Consider the following 25,810-nt stretch of genomic DNA (forward strand, 5'->3'; position numbering starts at 1 on the left):
CAAAGAACAAGTGAAATTTTTCATAGAACTTTTTTAAACGTGCAAACTTTCATCTTAATATTTTTTCGTATCTTATCATTTTTTCCAAAAAAAAGTAGAAAATTCGATTGTAAGGAAAAAGAATTCTCCTGGTCACAAAAGTGATTTAGCAAGCATCAAACTGACAAAATATCTTTATTGCCAAAGTACAAGTTTAAAAAAAAATTTGTAAAAATGTAAAAGGTGGGATTTTTGAGAAAATCAATTTTTAATTTTTTCAGAAAAACACAGCGCCTAATTTACTCTAAAAAACAACATATTTTGTCACCGACAGATTCTGTGATTTCAAGTATAGTGCCCTGCCTGATTTTAAATGGATTTGGTTCTGAGTTATCTGAATGTACATGTACTTACATTTGTGTAAAAAGAAGCAAAATAACTCAATATTATATATTTTGTAATTCAAAATTCTTTATTTTAATAAAAAAAAATTTTATTTCAGATAGACATATCTGAGAAAGTGGGAGAGACGCAGGAAGCCGCTGCGAATTTATTCATTTTAGTTCCGCCGGCTACGAAAACTGTGAAAGCCACTGGAAAAGCTGTTTCCACTTGTTCGAATATTGCGAAACCGCAAAGAATTAACTCGTTTATGGATCATATCGATGAGACTGAAAAAAGAAAATGTGCTTACGATCTTGCAAACTTTTTTTTTGCATGCTGTATATATCCGGCTGTCGTAGAATCCGATTATTTTAAATTCTTCGTTAAAAGTTTGCGTCCCGCTTATGTACCTCCTCCCACTGAAACGATTTTTTCAAAACTCTTGGACAAAGCGCACGAACAATTTTTATAACGCAGTGAAGATTTTGCAGACTTTAGGAATTTTAATCATGAACAAAGTTAAGTACCAAAATACGGAAAGCATGCTAACTTTTCTCAAGAATATAGATGAAAGAACTGGTTTCCTGAAATCATTTAAAATTTCTGATGCGACAGATTATAGTAAAATCGTTCTGGAAGCTATTAGTTTAGTTAAAAGATTTTACAAAGTAGAAATTTTCACGGTACTTTCGAAAGAATTGTTGAATGTAGTTGACGATAACCAAAATTTATGGTATTTAACTTGTAACGTTGCAATTGCTAACGATGTCGCAGAATTCATTAGAGATTGCAAACTCCACGAAGATGTTGCAAATATCTTAAGAGAACTCAGGAAAGATGACAACTTGTTTAAAGCTTCCAAATTGATTTCAGAAATAAGTTTCAATCTTGATAACAGTTGGACTTGGGTGAATCACTATAGTACGTATTCTGTTTTGGATACTAATCTGAAAGGTTTAAGAAAAGGCGTTGCTGATGGGACCTACAAATTCAAGGTTGATATTACAAGAATATTGTTTTGCGAAATTAAATAAATTAAATAATAAATAAATTGGTTGATAGCTCAATAAGTAAATTTGAAAGTACAAGTTATTTTATCGCAGACGCATTTGAGGTCTGGATAAATGTATCTATTACGAAATATTTATTGCTCAATTGTAGTATTCAGCATGCTTGCAATAAAGTTGCACAGCCAGTTTCTCTTACAGATAATTTTCTACATCCAAAATATCAATGGGAAAAATTAAGCAAGGATCAGGTAAAAATTGTGTACGATTTTTTCATAGAAAACCTGAATAACCGTGGCTTAGAACAAGTTACAATATTTAATGAAAAGAAGGGCATTTTTGCAAAACTTTTGAGCAAGAAAATGGTTTGCCCTAAATCGTTTTGGAATTTCGCGGAACAAGTGTCCTGAATTAGCAACTCTTGCTAAAAAAGTACTTGAAATTCCTGCGTCTTCCATAGAAATATCAACAAAATTCATTGTGTATCGAAACTTGTCAAAAGAAAAATCAGAAAAACTCGCTGATCTCTATTATGACCGAAGAATTCACGATTCTAAAAAAAAATTACTAACTTGTAAAAAACTCTATTTAAGATAATGTTCGTTTCTCTAGTGAAAATAGTCTGAAGAACAAGTTAAATTTAAAAGTAGTTGTAATTTCTCAAAGGATAAAAATTATAACTTTAAATTTTTGAAAAAGAAATACCTAAAAGGATGTCTAAGAAGTTGGAAACGCCAACTTAAAATTTCGAAAAAATGAAAATTGTGCTGAATTGTGCTAGATTTATGCTCTATTGTGCCGTAAAAGATTTTTCGAATAAATGAAAATTTCAGCCAAAGATTAAAAAAAAACATTCAAATCAGCCGACACAAAATTTTTAAAAATACGAATTTCGAACATTCAAAACTTGTGCTGGGTTGTGCTAGGCTAGAACAATAATTATCTCTAATAACGAATTGCACTTAAAATAATATTTTCTGACAATATGCTATCTTTTTGGACTTGGAACTAATTTTTGACCCAAAATAATCAAAAATACAAATTTTCAAAATCTAAAAGCTTTGCCAAGAGAGATAATTATTTTTCTTGCCCAGTACAACCCAGAACAAGTTTTACATTTTCGAAATTCGTATTTTTGAAAATTTTGGGTCGACTGGCATGAATACTTTTTTGAATTTTGAGCTAAAAGTTTTATTTTTCCAAAAATATTTTACGGCATAATAGAGCAAAAATCTAGCACAATTTTCATTTTTTCGAACTTTGAAGTTGGCGTTTATAACTTCCCGGACATCCTAAAAGGAATATACAATTCTACGTTGTCATAGGTATAATACAAAAATGTTTATCCAGAAATACGAGTATTATAAAAGTCTCAACGTGTTTTGTAATTTAATATTATTTATATCAGTTGAAATGTATCGAAGGGATTAATTAAATATTAAGCTACGGAAGATTTAAAAGACTGATAATTCTAAAAGAATAAAATAGTTTATTTTATTTTAGTTTGTGGCACTTTTAGGTTCACAATGTAGTTTTATATACGTTATATACAATAAAAGTGTTAAAATGTGTTTTTTAAATGAGCGTGTTTTATTTTAATTATATTCTCCGAGTTCCGCATTTTATCTTTAAATCTAAAATTCGATGGTTGGTATATATATATAAAAAAACATTAAGGGCATGTGATACTTACAGTTTCCCCGGCTTTTTCCACGAAAATGAAAATTTTTAAAAACTGAATTCGGAGATGCTATAAAATATCATAACGGACGTCCCCGGACTATTTTTTGAGGGATAATAACAAAACAAATTTATTGTGCTAAGTAAAAATTGTATGCATATGCATTATTTTGAGGTTACGTCGTTTTTCATCCCTGCCTTTCCGATAATCTGGAAATTATTTATGAAATAAAGTTTTTTGATTGCCTGCAAACAAGGTTAGTTACTATGTTTATTTGTAAGTCCAAAGTTTTCGGCCAAAAATATTGTGTAGTTTGGAAGTAACGCTCGGGTGAATTATAACACTCATAACCTCGAAATATACACGCACGTTGTTAGCAATATCAAAAATTTTTTGATAAAAAAACACCAAAAAAAGTGTGTGGGGACGTCCGTTAGCATGTTCGCTATCATTTCCCAGATTTTGAAGGCAAAATATTTCTTATCCTAGGAATAAAGCCGGGGGAATCTAACACTGAGAAAATCGATACTATTTCCTAAGCGCTATACAAATTAATCACATTTTGCTAAATTAAAACTTTTTTTAATTAACCTACAAAAAAAGTGTGTGGGGACTTCCGTTAGCCCGTTCGCTATAATTTCCCAAATTTTTAAGACAACATATTTATTATTCTAGAAAAAAAGCCGGGGGAACCTAAAACTGTTAAAATCGACAATTTTCTAAGTATCACATGCCCTTAAGGCAAATATATGTAAATACTTCATGGTATCGCAGTTAATTGCTTTTTTACGTTGCATTAGTATTCGCTCAGATCAAAATCAGAGGCATCCTATTTTAAAGTATAAAGGTATAAGGCGATTTTCTAAAAGTGATTCAAGACGTTCGTCATGGTGCGGAAAATCTAATTTTAAACATTCTTCCAAACTTTCTGCGCTGTTAAAATCATTTTGTTGACATTTATTTATTAGTTGACACGTCCCATCGAAAATGATTATAAACTTCAATAATTTTTGTTTAAAATCTTCGTCCAAGGCTAAACTGATGACCTCTGATGAAATGTTAAAGTTAGATTCACCTTTCTGTACGATGTTTCTCACTGCAAATAAGTTTTTAAGCAAAGATCGATAAGAATCTCGATAAGTGCACTATCTTGTTTCTCCTGGTAAAACAATTCTGTAACCACCAAGCTTTATAAGCTCTCTTTCCAAATTTGGAGTTTTAAATTCTTTTAAAACTTTCACCACCTTTGCGTTAAAAGCAGAATCAACTAAATCCATTGCTAATAAATTCCTTTTCAGCTTCTTGAGTGACTTCTTTCAAATTAAAAGCATTTTCGCTCTTCTCTGTAAAATTCCAGGAATTAAGGAAATGTCCTTTTCCATCAGCATTGTGGATGATACCCACTACATATTTTTCATTTTTTGAAGAATTTTTCCACCCATCCAGAAGTAGCACGCTCTCATCAGTGTCCGAAGAAGAAATTTTGCTTACAACCTGATCGCAAATTTTATCCAAAATCGTACCACTTAGCGTTTTTCGTGTTGGCGGTTTGTAATTTAAATTTTAAGAAAATACAACATTTTTAAAGTATTCTGACTCGACTACGTAGAATGGAATACCACAGCTAAAAAAGAAAAGCCCCAATTTTCATCAATTTTCATCAATGTTTCGTAGTTGACTGTAAACGTTCCTTGAATAAAATGTTTAAATTAGTACACATAAGTTTGTTGTAGCGAATTTTATTTATCATTATATAAGATTAACCACGAAACTTCTTTCAATTTCAAATAAAAAAACATATGAACAACTTCCAGCTTACTATATTAGACAATATTTCGTAATAATAATAATCAAGTATGATTGCGAAAAATATTTATTAACCGTAGATAAAACGAAAATAGACCAAACGCAAAAAAATCTATACAAATTTAGGGATTTGAGGTTAGAACAAGATATTAATACATAAAGAATTTCAAATATTTGAATAAACAAAAACAACAATATTCTGCAGTTATCTATATATATCTGTACCCCAAAAGGCAGTTATATCCAACATTTTTTAATGTTGTATTGCAAAGTAAACATTTTGCTACTTACTTATTTTGCTCTTGCAGGGGTTGATAATTTAATTCATTCCATGGGATATATGGATGCCCAGAGGAGAATTTTTTTTCGCTTATTACTTTTGGTTGACATGATTAATTAATTAATCAACAATATTAATTCTCTAAATTAACTTTGTTGGAAGCTGGAGCGGATATTAAAAAAAGTAAGATTTTGTATAGTTCTACAAGCAGCCACCTTGACGCGCAAATTATTAGGTATTTTACCTGTTTTTTACGTAAAATACCTTACTTAGGTAAATTACGTAAAAAACCTTGAGTGACGCGTCACTGAACAACCCTGCCCTTGCTTAGAGTTCGAAACGCGGTAACTTACGTTAGGAACGCCGGTAACTTATCGGTAAGTTCTCGAGCGATTTCTTTTCTCGATAATTTACGAGAATTTAAGTTTTTCACCGAAATAAATATGAAGTTTTGAGCTCAAATGGTTTTTAATCCACTGTGTCTTTCCTACATAACGATTTAGATTCTTATTAGCATTTTAGCTGCTTAGTTTTGTTCACTCCAAAAACTGGATAGTTAGTGCGTTAACTATTCATCTTCAGCTAAGTATCGTAGGTAGTCAGGTTTGCTAATACGAAAACTTATAATTGTTAAGGAATATACAATTTTACTTAAAACTGGTTCAAAATTAAAGTTTAATCTATTAAGGCCATGTGACGAGAGGATCACGTGACCAAACCTGGTCTTCAATTTTTCTTTCCCAACTTACGTATAAACGAAATGAGGTATCGCTCTGAAAGTTTGGGAAATGAAAGAGGAGATAATAATGTCCATATTTCTGCTTTGTTCCGGTAGAAATTTTGAGAAAAAAATTTCTTTTTGAAGAAAATACAAGTGGAAGTTTTCTTTCCCAACTTACGTCCACACGGATCACGTGACCAAACCTGGTCTTCAATTTTTCTTTCCCAACTTACGTATAAACGAAATGAGGTATCGCTCTGAAATTTTGGGAAATGAAAGAGGAGATAATAAAGTCCATATTTCTGTTTTGTTCCGGTAGAAATTTTGAGAAAAAATTTCTTTTTGAAGAAAATACAAGTGGAAGTTTTGTTTCCCAACTTGCGTCCACACGGATCACGTGACCAAACCTGGTCTTCAATTTTTCTTTCCCAACTTACGTATAAACGAAATGAGGTATCGCTCTGAAATTTTGAGAAATGAAAGAGGAGATAATAAAGTCCATATTTCTGCTTTGTTCCGGTAGAAATTTTGAGAAAAAATTTCTTTTTGAAGAAAATACAAGTGGAAGTTTTGTTTCCCAACTTACGTCCACACGGAATGAGAATGGTGTTAAAAATTTGGCACGATAAATAGAAGGCATGCAAGCATGTGTCTCTGGTCTTAAATAATTAGAATAATGTCAAAAGTTTTTTTTTTAATTACTGTTTTGGAGAAATACCGAACGTGCTGTCGTAAAAACCTGCAAGCATGGACATAGGAAACAAGGGACTAGGCATGCCATTGCGGGGGTGATGCAATGAGCGGAGAGGTCCGCCACCTGTTGATGTCCCGCGACAAACATGGCAACGCCCACATGTTTATATTTTCATGCCCAGTTTGTCGGAATAAATGCTCGTGTGCAAATCAAATGACACGTCATAAGATGGCGGCTCTCCCCACTCATGGAATTCTCCCCCCTCCGGTGGATTCAACCCCGCTCGCCCAAGTTAGGATGGCATGCCTAGTCCCGTGTTTTCTATGTCCATGCCTGCAAGCAATTTGCCATGTTGTCAATGGGCTAGTTATGAGGTTTATATTGATCAAAGTGGGACAAGACAACAAAAATAGCTCACGAACATTATGCAAAAATAATGCAAAAACTAATGTTTGCACTTGAAATGCCAATAAACATATTTGGTCTGACATACGTATCAGTCTGGTATCAGCTGTGTCAAAGTAGCACTAGCGCGGCGAGTAGACAACTTCGAACTTCTAGGGGTGTGTGGGTAAAACAGATTGCATGATTACCGTCCGAGAAAGTTAAAAGTCAAACTTCTGCTGTAAAACCCAAATCAGCTATTATACTCATTACATGGCCTTAAATGTTAATTTAGGTTTAAGGGCATTGAGTATAAACGTCATTTAGCTTAAAAAACAAAAAAAAATAGTAAAAATGAAAGTTCTCGTTAATTTTCGATAAATTTTCACATTTTCGGTAACATACGGTAACGTTCTCCGCTAACTTCTGCAAATGTTTGTTCCCGAGAATTTTCTAACTCTATTCTGGGTTAGTAGAACATGGCCGTCAGTTGTGCTAGGGACCGGCGGGTGCTGCCACCCTATAAAAGAGTATTGAGTAGGAAAAAGAAAACATTTAGAAGTGAATGTGAGAGTAGGCGACAATGTCGGCAACAGAAAATCAACTAAGTATTTCAAAAGGCTCGAAAAGTTAAAAAATAAAAGAGCTAAGGCTTTTTTGGAAGAGGAGACCACAGAATTGTTGAACATCTGGGCAGATGTTGATACGCGGCAAAATTTCTACTGCAAATCTCTAGTGCATTAAATAGAAAAGGTTTACAGATTAGACTCATAGATTAGTTCATAGACTCAATAAATATAAACGGAAAAGGAAGACCCAGGCATCAGAAAATGTTACTGCTTCACAGACTGATGATGAAGATTGGTTAGGCGATGAAATTATATATCAAGTACCAAAGTCTGAATAACGAATTCTCTGCTAGAAAACTGTTTTTTGAATTATTTATATCCACTAATAAATGTCAGGAAACTAAAGACGGGCATTAATGAATGCACAGAGACATCGCGGCTATGTTCGTGAGGTGCACGTTCTTTAGAAGCAGGTTCAACAGATATTGAATCATTAGGCGAAGCTCCGGCAAGTTCAAATGCTAAAGATAAAGAAATGTAGAAAAAGCTTAAACCCATACGCGTGAACAAAATGTAAATAATTTCTGCGTATACTTTTTTTTACGAAACTCATTATATTGCATTTTTTAAGGATTACAAAGGCTGAAGAATTGGAAAAAAAGAATCAAGAAAGGGATGACTTATTGGCTACGAATTTTAATAAATTTTTTGATGTTTGGAAAAAAGTTGCAGAAAAATCTTTGTTAAACGTTCAGGTGCCTTCCAACGAACAACCGACTTGTCAACTACAGTCAAATATAACAAAAAAACTGTAGATATGCAACCGTTGGTTCCTGTTTTCGCAAAGGCTCCACTGCAGAATTTTGAGGAACATATTTCACCTTTAAGGGGAATTTATTCGACAAAACCGATTCTACCTACTACTACGAATATTGTTGTACCAAATAAAAGCACTAAGATCGTTGGCCTAGTCAAACTGAAAAATTTGAATTCGTTTCAATTAAATTCATAAGAAAAACATGCCCCTCAAGCCTGCGAGTTATACTTCGTACTAAGCAATTTCGTTACTATAATTCTAATATGAAACATTCCATATTTTGAAGGAAAGTGTGATTTTAGAACACTCTGAATTCTACGTTATTTGTAAGCCTTGAGTTTAAGTTGAGCACAAGACTGCCTAATTATTCAATGATATATACGAATGATGTTCCCTAATAGCAGAGAATGTTCCCGAAAGGTGTAAAATGTCCACTGGTACGGAACGTTACACTGGGACCTGAGCGGAACCTTCCATTATTTTTGTTTTTAATAACAATTATCTCGTGAACCGAAAGAGATAGGTAAAAATGGATGTCATTTTTTAGTTTTGATTACCGAATATACTTCACAATAATTTGATATCCATTTCAGAAACTGACATCGATTTTGAACTATCACTTACGATTGGTTTCGAGAAAAATGCGTTTAAAGTTTCAAGTAATCTAAAATTACCGGGGTATACCTGAAAGGCGTCGCAGCAGAATGTATATATTCCTGGCAGAAAATTGTTTGATGACATTTTAAATCCATAATGTCCCTTGACGTTACCTGAATCACTGACTTTTTTGAGCATGTAGGCGTATACGCTTTATTTATAAAGATTAAAAAAAATATCTTCTAGACGGTATTTTTACAAGACTACTTTAAAAAAAAAGAAAATTTCTAGAAATTAGTTCATACGGTATTAAAGTTGAATATAATCATCATTTTAAGTGTAATTATATATTCTATTTTTGAATATGCCGCTCCGTTCTGCCAACATAAAATATACCGTTAAAGATAGCGTCAGTGTCCGGCCCTTTTACCTACGGTGGTTAGCGAACGGCTGATTCACGGTACTGTCTGCTCGATGTTTATGAACTGTCAAATCGTTCATATTTCGGTGTCTCGTGGTATTTTCTTTTCTGTCTCTGACTCGTTGCAGCAGATTCTGAGGGTTCTTGTCCGTCGTCGCCTTCCGTGTGCCGTCCTGGATCTCCTTCTGCCACCTTCACGATCGACGCCGAGACCTCACAATTTCAGTTAGTAACTTACTTTTAACCTTTAAGGTAAGCTAGGTCGGGTTCCTCCCTCTAGTTTCAAATAACAATTTTTTATTGTCAGAATTACTTAATTCAGCTTATTATCTAAGTTGGCGGTATTGACTTGAGGGAGGGTTTACTAGTCACGTATGTGTGGCAGAATATGATTCCTCTGAGCAAAGGGTCCTCTAATAACCAGGTGAATAGTTTTGTTGAAACACTTCGTTTCAACTTACATTGAATGTATAGTTTTCACTACTTTTGGCGAGAATGCATTGTACTATCTGTGCTAATACTTCATGGCGATGCGATTTTTTCGTAAAATTTGAAATCATGCCAAAGGCAGTGTTGTCGGATAAATGAAAATGTACCAGAATTTGCGTATGCCCGTTGGGAAATTTCAAGTTTTCGCTCCAGCAACAGTGGCTAATGGTAGCGTTTTACACTTCACGAAGAAATCGCAAGGACTGAAGCATTAAAATCAAAGCAACATGGCGTCGACACTAAAGAAAAACAAAGTTTACATAACTTGGAATATAGCCTTGTAAGCCTTGTAATAAAAAGGTTCCACAAGTCCAGCAGATTATTCACTTGATCGCCAGGGTTGTCACTCATTTTAAAATACGTAAATGAAACACAAATAACAACACGTCACTTCACACTTTTGCAATTATGAAAATCGCCAAAATGACGCACAGGACACGGATATGCAATCTTCAGAAAGAAACTGGTGGCGATGACGCTGACAATTAGACAGGAAGACTACATAAATGTATAGTGGTTGCTAGAGGGTGTAAGAGGGAGCAACGAAGGAAGCAAGAGAGTAGGGGCGGGCAAGTCGCTACCAAATATCTCGTTATGGACACTATTTGCTATAACACGAGAAATCGGTTAAATCTGCTAGACAACTTGCAAGACATTTAGTAAAAGCAACGAAACTTCCGCCTTAAATTTACTAGATGGGCGTAATTCATCTAGTTGGTCCAACTAGACCTTTTTCTCCGTATACTATCCTGAATTTGATTTAGCGTAGAGCTATCGATCTCGCTAATATTTTGATAAAAAATACAAAACCTATCGTGCGGCGTATCTTTGCCACTAGTCGTTTTAACAAACCGGGAAAAATGGTCAAACGCAACACCTGTACAGTAATTTTTAGTTGGTATAGCATCCTCAGGAGAAATGTTGAATGCATTGTATGCGATATCATAAAAACATCGTCAGATCATACGAGGTATTTACGATATCGTAAAGACATTCAAACGAAATGGACATGGTTTATCGTAAGGTTGTCGTAAAGATGTCGCTAGATTTTGTGCCCACTGGGGAAGATGTTGCTTCTGTCTGGCGTTCCTTGACAACATTGTAAAGACAGTAATGCCCAAACTTACTAGTAAGATCGTCTACTTTTCGACTTTTTACTATAATTTTAAGCGTCATTCTTAGAGTCGTATATTTCGAGGCTTTTATTCTATTGCAAGTTATTGCATGAATTATATCTTGGGAAATCAAATCTACCTTACGCACGCGATTAAAACTTTTTAGCGTTCATGTAGTTGCGCAATTCTTCGAGCACCGCTGAGTGAAGAGGTACCGCACGTAATTCATATATTTTCCGGTTTTTGTCGTAAGAAACAACAAATTGGAACACTTTGTGCCTGCACGCCACTCGCTTTATCCTCCTGAATGTCAACAGACACGAACGTAGATTGTGTTGCATCCGTTCCTTGTATAATATTGGAGCTGTCTGAAAATATATAATCTAAAATATTAATTTTTACATATTGTGATAGCCCGAAAACCTTCATTAATAGTTCTATTAATACCTTAATAATTTAAACCGGATTTGTTTTGAAGTTTTTCATATTCTTCAACATATTTTTTTAGACGAAACGGATTCTGACGAACTCTGCTATTCTTCCTTCCTTCTACCATCATGCAGCTGTTTTCCCCGAGGCTTTACGAATTTTCTGTGAGGCCTTCGTTGTTTGGCTCGTATCAACGGACGAGGTCCAATGGGTGCGCTCCGCTAATGTGCGCTTCCGCGGTAGAGTCTGTCATGCCGATTGGTGCCGTCCTACGGACTACTGGGGTTGCTATTGGCTGCGTGCACCCTGCTATCAACATGGAAATCATGAATAGCAACTGCTCGCCTAGCTACATCGCGTCGCCACCGCATGTCGGCTGTTTCGATAGACCCCCTTGAGTAGTAGAGTATGGTCATCGGTTATTCTAGTGACCGGCTGATGCCGGCGAATGGCTGGTATACGGTGCTGCCTGCTCGATATCTATGATATGTTAAACAGTTTATAATGTCGGTGTTTTCATCGTGCTGTGGATTCTGGGGGTTCCTATTTATCGTCGCCATCGGTGTGTCGTCCTGGTCTTCCTCTGATACCTTCCTCGTCGAATATGACTTCTTACAATTATGGTTAGTTCTTATTTCTGATCTTTAGCTAGACTAGGTTGGGTTCCTCTTACTACTAAAGCAACTCCGCTTAAGGCTGGTTTACTAGTCACGTATGCATGGTTTTAACCCTCTATGGTTCTGGCATCGTCGAGATCCCAGGAAGTTTTCTATCTCACAAATTCATTCTCAAAAACTTCATTACAGTGTACAATATTAATGCAAACTATCAGAAGTTTTCCTTAACATGTTCATTTTTTGAGATTTTTCGCAACTTTTGCAGTTTCTAACAACCCTTTAGCATCCACTTGCTCTTATGATAATTTTCTCTTGCTTTTTCTAATACTCCTCGATACCTATAAAAATTTTCAATCTTATTAATTCACGGTTTTTTTGGTTTAAACACGTTTGATTATCGCCAGCTCACGCACTTAGCTTCGAAACGGTACACTCGCGTTGCGGTCTATAGTCAAAATCAGTTGAGGCTTCCTTTATTAACGGTTGGGTTTCGCTCTGTCGGCAACAATCGTACCTTTGGCATTCCCGCCTCACACACATACCTAGAAATTAGGCAGCCAAACCTCAGCTGGCCAAATGCCATTGAAAAAAATTAATCTGATTCCACGAGTTCTATTCGCTAAGTTTATCTGCTGGAAAAATTAGAATAAAGATTAATTACGATTTCCAGTATCTGTGATAAGAATTTATCGTTCGTCCACAAATTATAAAAACGGAAACAAGCGTGGAAAGCTTCACTTTTGACTGTTTTCATACATCTTGACATCGCCAATGGTTTTCATATTGTGTTTTTATCAGATATTTATATGTATTGTGTGCTTTATCACTTAAAAAAAAACGCTAAAGAAAACACCCCTTACAAAAATAAAATTATTGGGTCAGTATTTTTTAAATAATGAATTCGCATACATGTATCTTAACCTCAAAGGATTCCATTTTCGCACCTACTGATATCTTAAAAATGTCGGAAAATCCCGAATGTTAAAAAAAATCAGCATTCAATATCAACATTATTTAGGGAGTCATCGTTGCTCAGGCAGTGTACTGATTGTCTTATGTTCCAACACTGCAGTCGCGGCCGTCACGCTGGTACCAATTCGATTTCTATAGTAGGAAGCGAGGTTGTACGTTTTTTTTCAGAAAACTTAGGTTCTATCCCTTGGTATTGTATTGTTAAATCCTCTTACTCTAGGGGTGGGGGGGGGGGGGGTGAATATTAAATGAGTCTTTTTAAATACTTTTTAAGTGTTTCGTAAATTTTAAATATAACAGAGTTATAAGCGCCCCATTCAGTCACGGCTCTGTGGGCCTGGGAGATGGAGTGGGGAACGACACCCCCAGTTCTCATAAGCATAATCTTGCCCCGAAGGCAATTAGTCTTAGTCTTGAGTCTTGTGCTCCCTCCGAGCGAATCCGGTCGGTACCCGTTACAACACGAACTGGATCCCAATCCCTTTGGACAACGACGCCATCCAATAGTTCCGAGCTCACTGGACAACCGTCAAAAACCACCCTGATTTCAACGGAAGCCTGACTACACCCTGACGCCATCCGGCCGTTATCAACCTGTTCTCGGGGAAACCGACGAGATTTTCCAGCCCTTGTAGGGCAACATGTCCCCTTTAACTCTGTAAGTTGGTTTAATAAACCCCCTTCTAATTTGAAATTTTTTTATCCAATCATTCACTTCACCCATTATTCTCGACTTCCAAATCCTTCCCATCCTTTAATTTGCCTGATCACTCACAAAAACATGTACAAATGTTCTTTTGAATGATTTTAATTCTCTTGCATTAAATTTTTTTTAAATTCTCCTTGTTTCACCTATTCTCGCAAAACATCCATTTTTCTGTATGCATACAAAAAACTATTTCTTTACAAACAAGAATATTTTTATTTATATTTTAAAATGGTAACATTAGACAATTTAAAATCAGAATGGTATGATTATTAAACGTTTCATCTTCAAAATGAGCAAAATCAAATAATATAAAATACCAAATTTCATGATGAAATAATTCCAGATTTAAACTATGAAAGTTTAATCACTTCTTAAATACTTTTATTTTATGATTTTAAATAGTATTAATAATTCTAAGTTATCTCCAATTATATTAATGAACATAATATATTTTGAAAATTGAAAAAAACTTGAACGATTCAAGCTGACGGTCTGAATTCCAAAAATGTTAAATTTTGTAATTAAATGAAAACTGAATCTAGGGGCGTGGCCTCCTGACTTTTCTTGGAATGATTTTTTCTCAAATTTTGTGAAGTACTTTGTTTGGCACTTGCAAGGATGATTTGTTATATAACTCATGTTATTTTACTTACACATTAGTTAATTTTGTACAGTCTCATTATTTATGATTGAGAAAGTATTAGAATTGTCGGAAATTTGACATCACACTTTTTCAACGGATCTCTACGTTTCGAGATCCTCTGAATCCGAAAATCAGGTTTTCACGATGGCGTCTGTCTGTCTACCCGCCCGACCGTCGGTCCGTAAACACGATAACTCTCGAAAAAATGAATGAATCAAATTCATCTTTGTCAAACTTTTTTAAGGTCCTAAAAAAAAGGACAAGTTCATGAACTAGCCATTTTTGAGAAAAATTCAAAAAGTGAGCGCATTTTGAAAATTTTTGAGTAAACTTTTTTTCTGAATTTGAAAGTTCTGTTTACGGATATTTATAGTATTAAAAAGAACAAACAGTTTATCTTCATGAATTTTTTCGATAAAAAGAAAATTCTCAGAGTTATAGCGTTTTCAAAATTTTTTGAATCAACCGAAAATCTAAATTTGAAGCCGAAAAACGCACGATATGAAAAAATTCAAGAACAGAAAAACATTTCTTTTTGGAAGCCCTACAAGATTATCATAACAAGTTTTTGGATTTTCTTCAAAAAACGAAAATTCAAATTTTGATTGCACAAAAAAGAATGGAAAATAAAAAAATCCATTTTATGAACAGACTATGTAGGATACGAAAAAAGATAAATAAAAAAATGGTTATCCCAAAAATATGTATAATTTCGTTGAGAATCACTTCTTGATAGGACGCGTACTTTTTGTTTTATTCGTGAAAAATCACGTTGAATAAAAATAAAATAAAAAAAATGTGTGGAGAAACGACGAAACCTAATATTTGACTACACTTAATTAAGCAGATAATTGTGAATATGAAGACCCATATAAATACTGCCATCTCAAAGAGATCTTTTTGATAAAGTTTTTTTCGAGCATTCCAAATGAAAAGAATAAATATCCGATCGCGAAGCGCGAGGTAACCTATTATCGAGCGCGAAGCGCGAGATTCAATCGTCGCACGCCCTAGGCGCGCTCAAACTTGCGATAATGTACTGTGCGTAAAGTCTCAATTTGTAAATGTTTCGAGTCGAGCAAAGATGTCCAAGCGAGGAAATACGCAAGCGACATCGGTTAAATTCGGCATGCCATACGTGGCGTTTGTGGATTATTCTTGTTATATCCAGGGCCGAACGCACGATAACTTTATAGCGAAAAACTCTGCAAGCGACTTTGCGTTCTTTTTATCTGGGGTTTGATTCCAGGAAAAACCGCAAGTGCATTTTTTAATATAAATTGTTTGAAAAATTAATTTTTTCTTGCTAAATCAGAAAGAGCACATGCGTTTTACCAAATGGGGATACTTGCGTTAATGAAAATGTGTTTCTATACTAAAGTTCTTAGAGTAAATGATTTTTCTTAAAAATCTACGTTCGACTCAGAGAGCACTTACATAACTTTTTAGTTTGGACGGCAGAATTAAAATTCATGAAAAAAAATGTTGATGTATATAAAATTAGATGTTAGTAAGCTGATATCTGACATGGTAGCAACCTATTGTTATTAAAAATAAGATATTGTTTTAATCCTCCAAGATTTTTTTGATCTTGCATTCATTTTTTAATAATATTACGAAATCTGGAAAATGGCCAAGTATTATTGAAAGATGTTGAAAGAAAAATTATTAATATTATAAAATACATGACAAGATCTATATTCATTTTATTTGATAATACTTTCTTAGTAATAATTTTGTTTAATTTGTACGTATTTTTTTGGAACAAAGTATGCTAAACATGAATTAATTATTAACAAGCAATGCGGACATTGGTGCCAGCATGTTTTAATATTAAAATACAACTATTTCACTTGTACTTGCAAATAAAATTTGTGATTGAAGCGTATACTACAGTGAAAAGTTAAATCTTGTATTTTTGAAAACTAACCGTGTCACTAACTGGTATCTTTACCTTACATCATTTTTGTAGCAGGCAAAATTGCATAATGTAATTCAACATTATCAAGGCAAGGAAACTCTTCCTTCAATAATTCAAAGGTAAATTCAAAAATGCTCACTGTTTTCCTATGGCATCTCAAGAAGTGGGCCCATGCTTCATCATCGGCAATTGCTCTCCATCCATTCTGCAATTAAAATAGCATACTGTCATGCGATTAATAGAATGATCACCATGTCGGTCGACAAAAGCCTCTTCGTTTTCGCAAAGGGCATCTATCTTTATTAATGTTTTTTCAATACATCCACATACCATTGACAAATCACCAACTTCATGAAATTGCTGATTGACATCTTACACGTTGGGAGGCCACGATAATTATTCATTAAACATTTTATTATTGACCGGTGTTACGAATTGATAAACGATTCGAAATAGCGTCGCCTTTGACACACCATGCATATCACCTAGTGCATAATATTTTTCTCCATTTCTAAGCCAATGGAGAACCACTTGAAAAAAAATGTAGCTGATGAAACATGGTTCTTTTCCAGTGGAGGATCCAGCGGAGTTTTTAAGGGGGTTAACCCCCCCTCCCGAAACTTTTGGCCTTTTGTATTAAAGGCCGCCGCCGCTAAGCTATGCATGGGATATGCATATATATATTTTGAACCTTCCTCCCCAATTTTTTTCTGGTGCCGCCCCTGTTCCTTTCCGCTCGATTTTAATGTCTAAAAAATCGTTTATAAAAATAAATTAAAAACGTTTATGTATTACAGACAATATTAAAGTTTTGAATTTATTGAGTTTTAAATTGATTGAATTTGTGTAAAAAATAAGATAGTATTCATCATAGCAAAATTCAAGGACATTTTAAGCTGTGAATGCCAGAGAAGAATACCCCTATTAAGAATCTCGACTTACAACCAAAAAGTCTCCAGTGGGCACCAAATTTGGCAACGTATATACGACATCGTTACGATATCTTTACAACAAATTTACGACAGCCTATATCCATTTCGTGATGGTGTTTTTACGATATCGTAGAGACGTCGCCAAATTTTGTGCCCACTGGGTGTTTTATCCTTTAGGATTTAATTTAAAAATGATCATATTTAATTATTTCAGTTTTATTTCCTTCAATTACATCAAAACTTTCTATGGGTTGAATATAATATTCTAATTCTTTAATTCAAACCGTCTACATCTTTTCATTACTTCAACACAATCTATATTTTTTTCTCACTGTTGGATAATTATGTAATTAGGCCGTAGCAGGATAAGCTGGTCTGGGTGCCAATATTAAAGAGGGTACTAAGAAGGCTAAAAAAATGTAACAACCAATTCTGTTAATAAAAAGATGATGAATTAAAAAGAAAAAATGATCATTTTTGTTGAAGGAAGTACTTCTGGCACGCCAACTATTTTTTCCCTATATTATGCTGATATTAAATGCTACAAAATATATTTTTGCGGAAATGATTAAAGCATTACTTCATGGTTTAAATAAAGTAAAACTACTTTTAGGCCCCTTACATTCATGCAATTGTATGAGAATGAGGGTCGAACTTAACTTTTAGCCTATGACGCAAAAAGTTATACGCAATGGTGTAATAAAAAACCAAATGTAACAGCATTATTCGATTAAAAACAATTGTCATTGTGAATTCCACAACCACATTGTCAATTGATCATAAGTATAATAGGTAGAAAAATACTTCTCTTCGTTTACTGCTTACATTCGGCAAACTAATGTCATGTTTTCCTAGGATACAAAATGTTTCCCTGAGAACAAAAGATTCATAAAATATTTTTCATTCTTTAACACTGAAAATTATATGAAGGAATGATAATAAATTTAATTAATAATAGAATGTAGCCCAATTGAACTGCAACTTTTTAGAAGGCTGTATTCTTGACATATGGGGCATTCCATACAATATTTGCCACACAATTTTTTTCACGTAACATATTTTTTTCTTGTTTAACACTCGAAAATATTCGATACGTATATTTTTATTTCAATATGACACGTGAAGTTTTCGTGAAAATTATTTGAAAAATTTTATGTTTATAAAAAAGTAGCTTCTTTCAATTGCTTATACTGCAATATTAAAAAAAGATATGAAAATTCATATGGAAGATAAAATGTGGACCTTTAACAACATACAAATATACGATTTTGCAAGTGGATGCTTGTGCTTTATTTATCGCGTAGGCAGTCGAGGCCCAGTATAAGCAATTGAAAAAAGTACGCTTTTATGAACGTAACATTTTTTAAAAATTTTCTCGAAAACTTTGCATGTCTTATTGAACTAAAAAAATACGTATTTAATATTTTTTAGTGTCAAACGAGAAGAAAAATATTTTACGGAAAAAAACTTTTGGTGCCAAATATTGTGTAGAATGTCCTATATAAAAATTAAATTTTGTTTGATCAATTAAAAATTATGGTCGAAAACATTTAAGTTTTACAATAAAATTTAATTTTATTTATGTAAAAAATACAGCTTTCTATGAAATTGCACTTCAATTGGACCACCCTGTACCTTATGCATAATAAAACTGACTTTCATTAAACTGTACATTATTGTATAATTCGTACAGATTGAATAAAGTCAGTAATTTTTTTTCCTTCAAACTGACTAATGAAATATAATTAAAATTTGGTACGATAATAATCTCTAGAGATATTTACAGAAGAACACGCTTGAGGTACTATTTAGTCAGATGAAGGAACAGAATACTTTTTGGATACACCGCTTACTACAGTTTGACCTGTAATTTGACAACATGAGGACCCTTTATACTCTGATCTTATTCATTGCAGTTATTCTTAATTATATTGGTAAGTATAATAAATAAATACTTCTATAATTATTTTTTAGACATTTTGCGGATTTCCAAAAAAAAAATTAATTCCTTTAAATCCGCATTCTGCTCTATTGCTCTTTTTGCCTAAGTCTATCTTTGTGTTTGCAAAATCAATAAAACTGGAATCTAAATGTATTTAAGAGAAATCCCAAATGTGTGTTCCAAAAGGGAACGGTACAGTATTATATATATTTATATTTTAATCATTTATTTAAACGTCTTAAAAATTGCATCAAAGAAATCTATTCAAATGTGTGAATTAAAATAATTTCCACTGTAGAGATAGGACTTGAATTGAGTGAAATGAAATTTTTGAAACTTATATTCCACGTGAAGGAATTAAAGCAATTGATTACATATATTTTCTGAACTTATTATAAGAAATGAAATAATCTCAAAAATAGAACACTTTTGGGGAATAGAAGACATTAGGTGAAGAAAACTGTTCATGATCCTGCAAAGGACCCTGCACCCACAAAGGAACACTATTAAGAGAGCCAAGACTAGCTAACGCTCACGTAATCCGCACCTTAATTTACCATGTGAAGGAACCTGCACAGGATCATTCAAACGTAAGCTTGCATATAGGTTCCTTTGCAGCATCATGTATAGTTTCCTTTGCCAAATTCCTGCAAAAGAACCGTCAAGAGAACCTGCACAGGGACATTTTCAGGATCCTTCGAAGTTCCTGTGCAGAAATTTTAAGCTGGGTAAGTATGTCCTTAAAAAATCGTCTATTTCTTCTTTCAGAATTAGGTTCACAGTCTGGCAGTAATTATAATGGCGATCGCTCTGACGCTCCCCGTACAGGTCACTTGCAGCGTTCTTCTTCTTCTCGTCAAATACCTCAGTCGCCTGCCGATCCCGAGCGCCGTCTGCGTGTCAGGTCCAGATCTTCTTCTACTAGAACTCTCGAGCCTCCTTTAAGTAACAGATCAATGTTTCCTCCTGTTAGGCCTCTTTTCGTTAGAGCTCATGAGTATCATGTACTTGGATATGGATATGGACAACTTGGACTTATTCGGCTTATTCCCAATCATAATCCGCACCGGCAATTTGAATTTCGAAGATACATTTTTCATTCTGATTTGCCACTTCGAATTAAATTAGGATCACATATCTATGTGCGCTTGCCAGACGTAGAACAAATTGTATTAACAACATCTCATGGTGACGTTTTTGCAATAATGGAGACTGATGGTATTCTTAGTGGAATATATGGTGCTAGATCAAGGTGTCGAGCGAAAATAAACATCGGAAGTGGCAAGATTACGGACTTGACTAAAGAAGAAATTGATGAAGTTCCAGTAGGCAGCCGCCGCCCACTAAGTCTGAATTTTAGCGAGTTAGTTGTGAATTACGATTCTCTAAACAGCTAAATTATTAATTCAGTTCTAAAGAACGTAAAATTTTGGTCAACCAATCGACATCTGAAACATAAACCTGACATAAAGAAACCTATTGTTATCAAAAATAAAGTACTGTCTTTGTCCTCTGAAATTTGTTGGTATTTTGTTTACTCGTTAATGATATTACTAAATCTGGATAAATCGAAATGTATTCTTACGAAAAACTGTCAGAAAAGAAAATAATTCTTTAAAATACATAATAAGGTATATATTCAATTGATTTAATAATAATTTTGGTTTTAAACAAGTTTTTCAAACATCTACGAAATTTTTACTTGAAGAGTAAATAATATGCAAAATAACGGTATCCTTTTTGAAGTTGAAGTATCCGTGAATAATAACTGAAATTTTTTTATTTTCTGGGAAATAATATACTAATCGGTGATCAGTTTATATTTTAATAATATTCATGACACAATAGTCTTGAACGTGCAGTTTCATGGTAAATTAAATTATATTGAACTAATTCTTTAAAAAAATTATGTTTTATTTCAATGCAATTAGTTATACCGAATATATCTTAATCATTTATCGAATGAGGAACTAGTTTTCTATAATAAATTCTTTTTTTTTACTTTAACCTACGTTTCAAAACGCAAAATAGAAATTTTATTTCAATAAAAAAAACTCACTTTACGGAAATGGTGGTTATCTGTACACATTTCCCTATGTTTGAAAAAGGAAAGTTTTCTTCAAAGTTCTGAGTAGATTGAGCACAGTTTTAGAGAACTTGGTGCTTTTGAATAATAGTTCCGGCTATTACTGCCAAAAGAATTGTCCCTGAAGAACTTTCTTAATCTTATGCCATTATTTATTAATTATATTTATTATTAATGAATTCATGTTTGATTTAAAATCGCGTATTGTTGACATGCAGGGATGCTTTACAGATTATTAGCTGGTGCCGAAAATTCGATAACGAACATGGTTCGCTCCTCGAAGTCAAGAAGAACCATGTCTGGCCTTGAGTGTGCAACAGAAAAAATTGTCGAGAATATAAAGTTCCAGTATATGCGGCACTTTCCATTCTCGACAATTGACTCGATTTCCCTAGAAGCATTTAGAGGAGTTATATTAAGGTTAATGCCGTAAGAGTGACAGAGATGGTGATAAAGCACTCTTAGTGCCGCATTGTACCTTTGGATGTAGGTCGTTCCCGCATGAGGACGATTTAAGGAAAGCAAACGATAGCTCACACGACATTGACTGATCCTCTACATTTCTGTGGAAGATACCGTGCATCCGCTTATCGAGGAGCTGTTCACGATAGTTGTTATCTTGTGCTTTTTTAATCTGCAAACACTTTTTATTCTCGACAATTGTTTCTGTTGCACACTCGAGGCCAGACATGGTTTTTCTTGACTTCGAGAATCGAGCCATGTTCGTTATCGAATTTTCGGCACTAGCTGACAAAAACATCCTAGCCAAGGAAAATGAAAAGAAAGAGAGGTATAGAGACCTTATAAGGGAGTGGCAATGATTGTACCCGGAATATTCTGTTAAATTAATCGTCCTTATCATCGGCGCTCTTGGAGGTGCCCCTGGACTCAGAAATTTTATCATTCGTGAATATATTTAACAGTTCACGAATGATTAACGAAGTTTCTTGAGAATCAGAGAGGATTTGAAATCTAAACGACGATGACGGGAAAATGGCAAGTGAGGATGAGGACCCGTGCTGGTGAAGGCCTAATCAAGAGGGGTCTGTACGTCCTCCCGATAAAAATTGCTCGGTGTGAATTAATTAGTGTTTGGAATGGCTGTGACCTGATAGGAAATATATATCTTTCACGGGGACGTTCGTGAAAGATAAGGGTTCATCATCCCCTAAAATAAGGGTGAGAGAAATCACTACGATCGTCCAGCTGCAAGGGAGAGCCTGAAACTTCACCATCGCTAGTCCAGTCATCGTTCAAGGTATTTCTAAAACTGTAAGGACCGCGATTCCGGTGATCATTTGTTTTAATGTAAAAGGATCGATAACTATTTAGACAGAAGCTCGTAGCTCGCGCGAAGTTTAAATCTGAAAAGTTGTAAACTAGCTTCAAGTCAGGGGACTGTGGTTGTCGATTTATAACGATTAGCTTACAAGTTCTATTCTGAAATACTCAAATTAATATATTTTTTAAAAATAAAATCTTTTCTATTTGTTTTCAGTATAATAAACAAGGTGTCAAATTGAAATTAAATTGGGTATCATTATTGACTACACCTTCTTTCATCATGATGTCCATAAAAGAAGGCCACCCGCTTCAACTTGACCAGTTCAACTATTCCGTGCAAAATGTTGATTCTCACACTGTTCACATTTGTGCACAGACCTTTTAAAATTAAAGGTCAAAGCATCGACAGCAGTAATTTGGTGATAGTGGATTCTTTTTTTAAAGCTCCTTTGGCTTAAACGAACATATTCTCATCATGTATCTCGTGCTTCGCTCTCGAATTTGTATCTCAACCTGTATTTCATTTATGATTTAAATGTAGCACATATGCTCTACACATCAACCTGACCTTTTTTTCAACTTTTGAACTTTCAGCAGCGTTGTGTTAGATGGGCGTTGATATGATCTCATTTTTACATTCCCGGCCCCAAGTGGGAAAAGAATGACATTTTGGTTCAAAATAACGTACAGCCCACAAATACTGAGCGATTTCAACAAAAAAAAAATGAAAAAAAGCTGTTAAGATTTCTAAGAGAGTTGCCGAGCCTGATATTCTAATTAAGCATTCAATTTTTTATAAATAAAAAAATATGACGAAACAATTTTTTCTTCAGATTGTTATTCCTTATATTATAAACAAATGAATTTATTAAAATTTATGAAAAGTCTCACATCGAACCAAAACAGAATTTTTTTGCCAACAAATGCCCGAATAATGCATTTGCTTATTATATTTGTTTAAAAAATCATAAAAAATCAATAAATGATGAATTTTGCTAAAATCATCAAAAATTTCCCAATTAAATAAATTTACAATGCAAAAAAACGAATAGTTCTGTCGAAAATGCCTGATCACTGCATTTGTACATTAACTTTGTTCACAATATAAACAATTATAATCATAAAAGACTTTTTTTTATATAATACTGTTTACATTCAAAGTTTTTGCTATATAACTTGAAAAAACGTATATTTATGGAAAATCGTAGAAAAAATTTGTTTATAAAGAATTTTTGTAAATTGTCTAATATTGGAATGTCCTTAACTAATGTTACACTATGCAGCCCACTGGGTTGTGTAGTTTGTTGGAAACAATTTAATATTTAATTAGCATAATTTAAGTAACCAAATGAAGGTAACCCGACCATTACTGGGACAACGTAAAAGTATGCCCAATACTAGGACAACAATAAATATCGTTGAGTATCTTTTATATTTCAACATAAATCATAAAAGTAAAAATTTTCTAGTATTGTGTATGTTCTTTTGAAGTTGTTGACACTTTCTTTCAAGTGATACATTTAGTAAAAAATAATTAAAAGTACCCCTCGAAATTTGTGAATTAACTGCTGCAAAATTGGCCATTTTTTGTATTTAAAAATTTCACCATAACTTTTACAACATTTTATTATTGTATTGTAATGTCTTTGCAAAGGAAAAAGTACTTATCCATGATCATTTATAAGAAAAATGTTATTTTACGCTTTCCCTCCCATCTTATATGTTAGATTGTGAAATAGTGTTCTACGCTAATATTCTCAAAAGATGATACTCGCTGTTGCAAGGATTTCTAGATGCTGCGGATCCAGATCTGACTCCTCAGTATGCGATGATAGAGATTCTAATTCTACTCTAAGAAATGATCAATCAGTAAATAGTATACCCGAATCACAAGGAAACCCTAACAATTCAAATGGCCACGATGAATTGAGTGAATTCATAAAAAACGCTGGAAAAACAAAAAATCATCAATTGGAAATGATTGCCGATAAAGTATCACCCCAAATACCACAGAATGTATCGAAATGTGTACAAGAGCTGACTGAGAAGAATAGACAGAAAACAACGTAATGATTTTTGGTTTGCAGGAGAACGTCAAAAATGCAGCTGGAAGCTCCATCACTGAAAATCTAAGTGAGTACAGTTTAGTTTCGAACATCTGCTTGCAAATAGATAAAACTTTAAATGTGGCAGGTGCCTATATAAAGAGAGTAGGTAAAGTGTCACAGAATGCAACTCAGAATTGGTTACAGAAACGGAGTCCCCACTATAGTATCGACGGCGATAAACATAGAAAGAAGCTCTTAGTACACGTGTACTATCAAAACACAAAAGGGGTGAGCACTAAAATAAGGGAAGTACAATCGTTCATCGGTTTACGTGAGTACGAAATAAGTTTGTTAACCAAAACTTGGCTTCGAGATCATTTATCTTCTACTGAATTATTCAACAATAATTACTACGAGTGTCATATGAATGATAGACAGGGCTAAATTGGTAGGGGAGTACTGATAGCTATAGATAACAATTTTAAATTATGCTAAATAAATATAGATCCTCTCCTAAACGAAGTTCCTGCTGCCAATGAAATCGGTGCAAAGATATTATGCAACTCTCAAATTATCTATATCATAGTCCTGCATATTCCCCCTTTGCTAAATCTAGAGAATTTCAATTTGGTTCCTCGAACGCTTGCATGCATATATGAATTCTACGGAAACGGTTTAATTATCGCTGCGGACTTTACTACTACATACTTTCTCTAACATCATGAGCAGCTGGTGTTTAATAAGAAACATAATAATATGTATGCACTAATGCAATCTGTTAGTTTGAGCTAAGCAAATAATATAAAAAACAAGAACGACTGCTGTTTAGATTTATACTCACTAACTTACCATTATTATTCGAAAACACTAACTGCCCAATTGTCAAGGAGGACAGCTATCAACATGCGTTAGTAGTAAGGCCCGACGAAGTCCAGACATCCCCCTCCACTTTTCGTACACCCCCTTTCTCCACTATGGCGTCAACCCCCTTACTCGTAGGAAGTACCGCTATGAACAGGCGTCCATGTTCACCTGCCTATGGCATTCTTACTGATTTCTGTTCATTTCCCTCGGCTCTCGTCTTTCGAGGATGATGCCACCCGGCAGAGCTCACAGACCTGAAACGCCGCAACGATGCCGCACGAGGGGAATCGTCCCCCGCCAGGTGCCAGATTGTGGAGGAAATTTACCCCCACCATACCTACCGTTTGGGAGCCGCAAAACAGAAAGTGCATGATTACCACTGTGAGTTCGTATGTAAGCCGAAAATGCACGATTCGACC

The sequence above is a fragment of the Belonocnema kinseyi genome, chromosome 1 (assembly GCF_010883055.1).
Source record: "Belonocnema kinseyi isolate 2016_QV_RU_SX_M_011 chromosome 1, B_treatae_v1, whole genome shotgun sequence".
Classification (NCBI taxonomy): Eukaryota; Metazoa; Arthropoda; class Insecta; order Hymenoptera; family Cynipidae; genus Belonocnema; species Belonocnema kinseyi.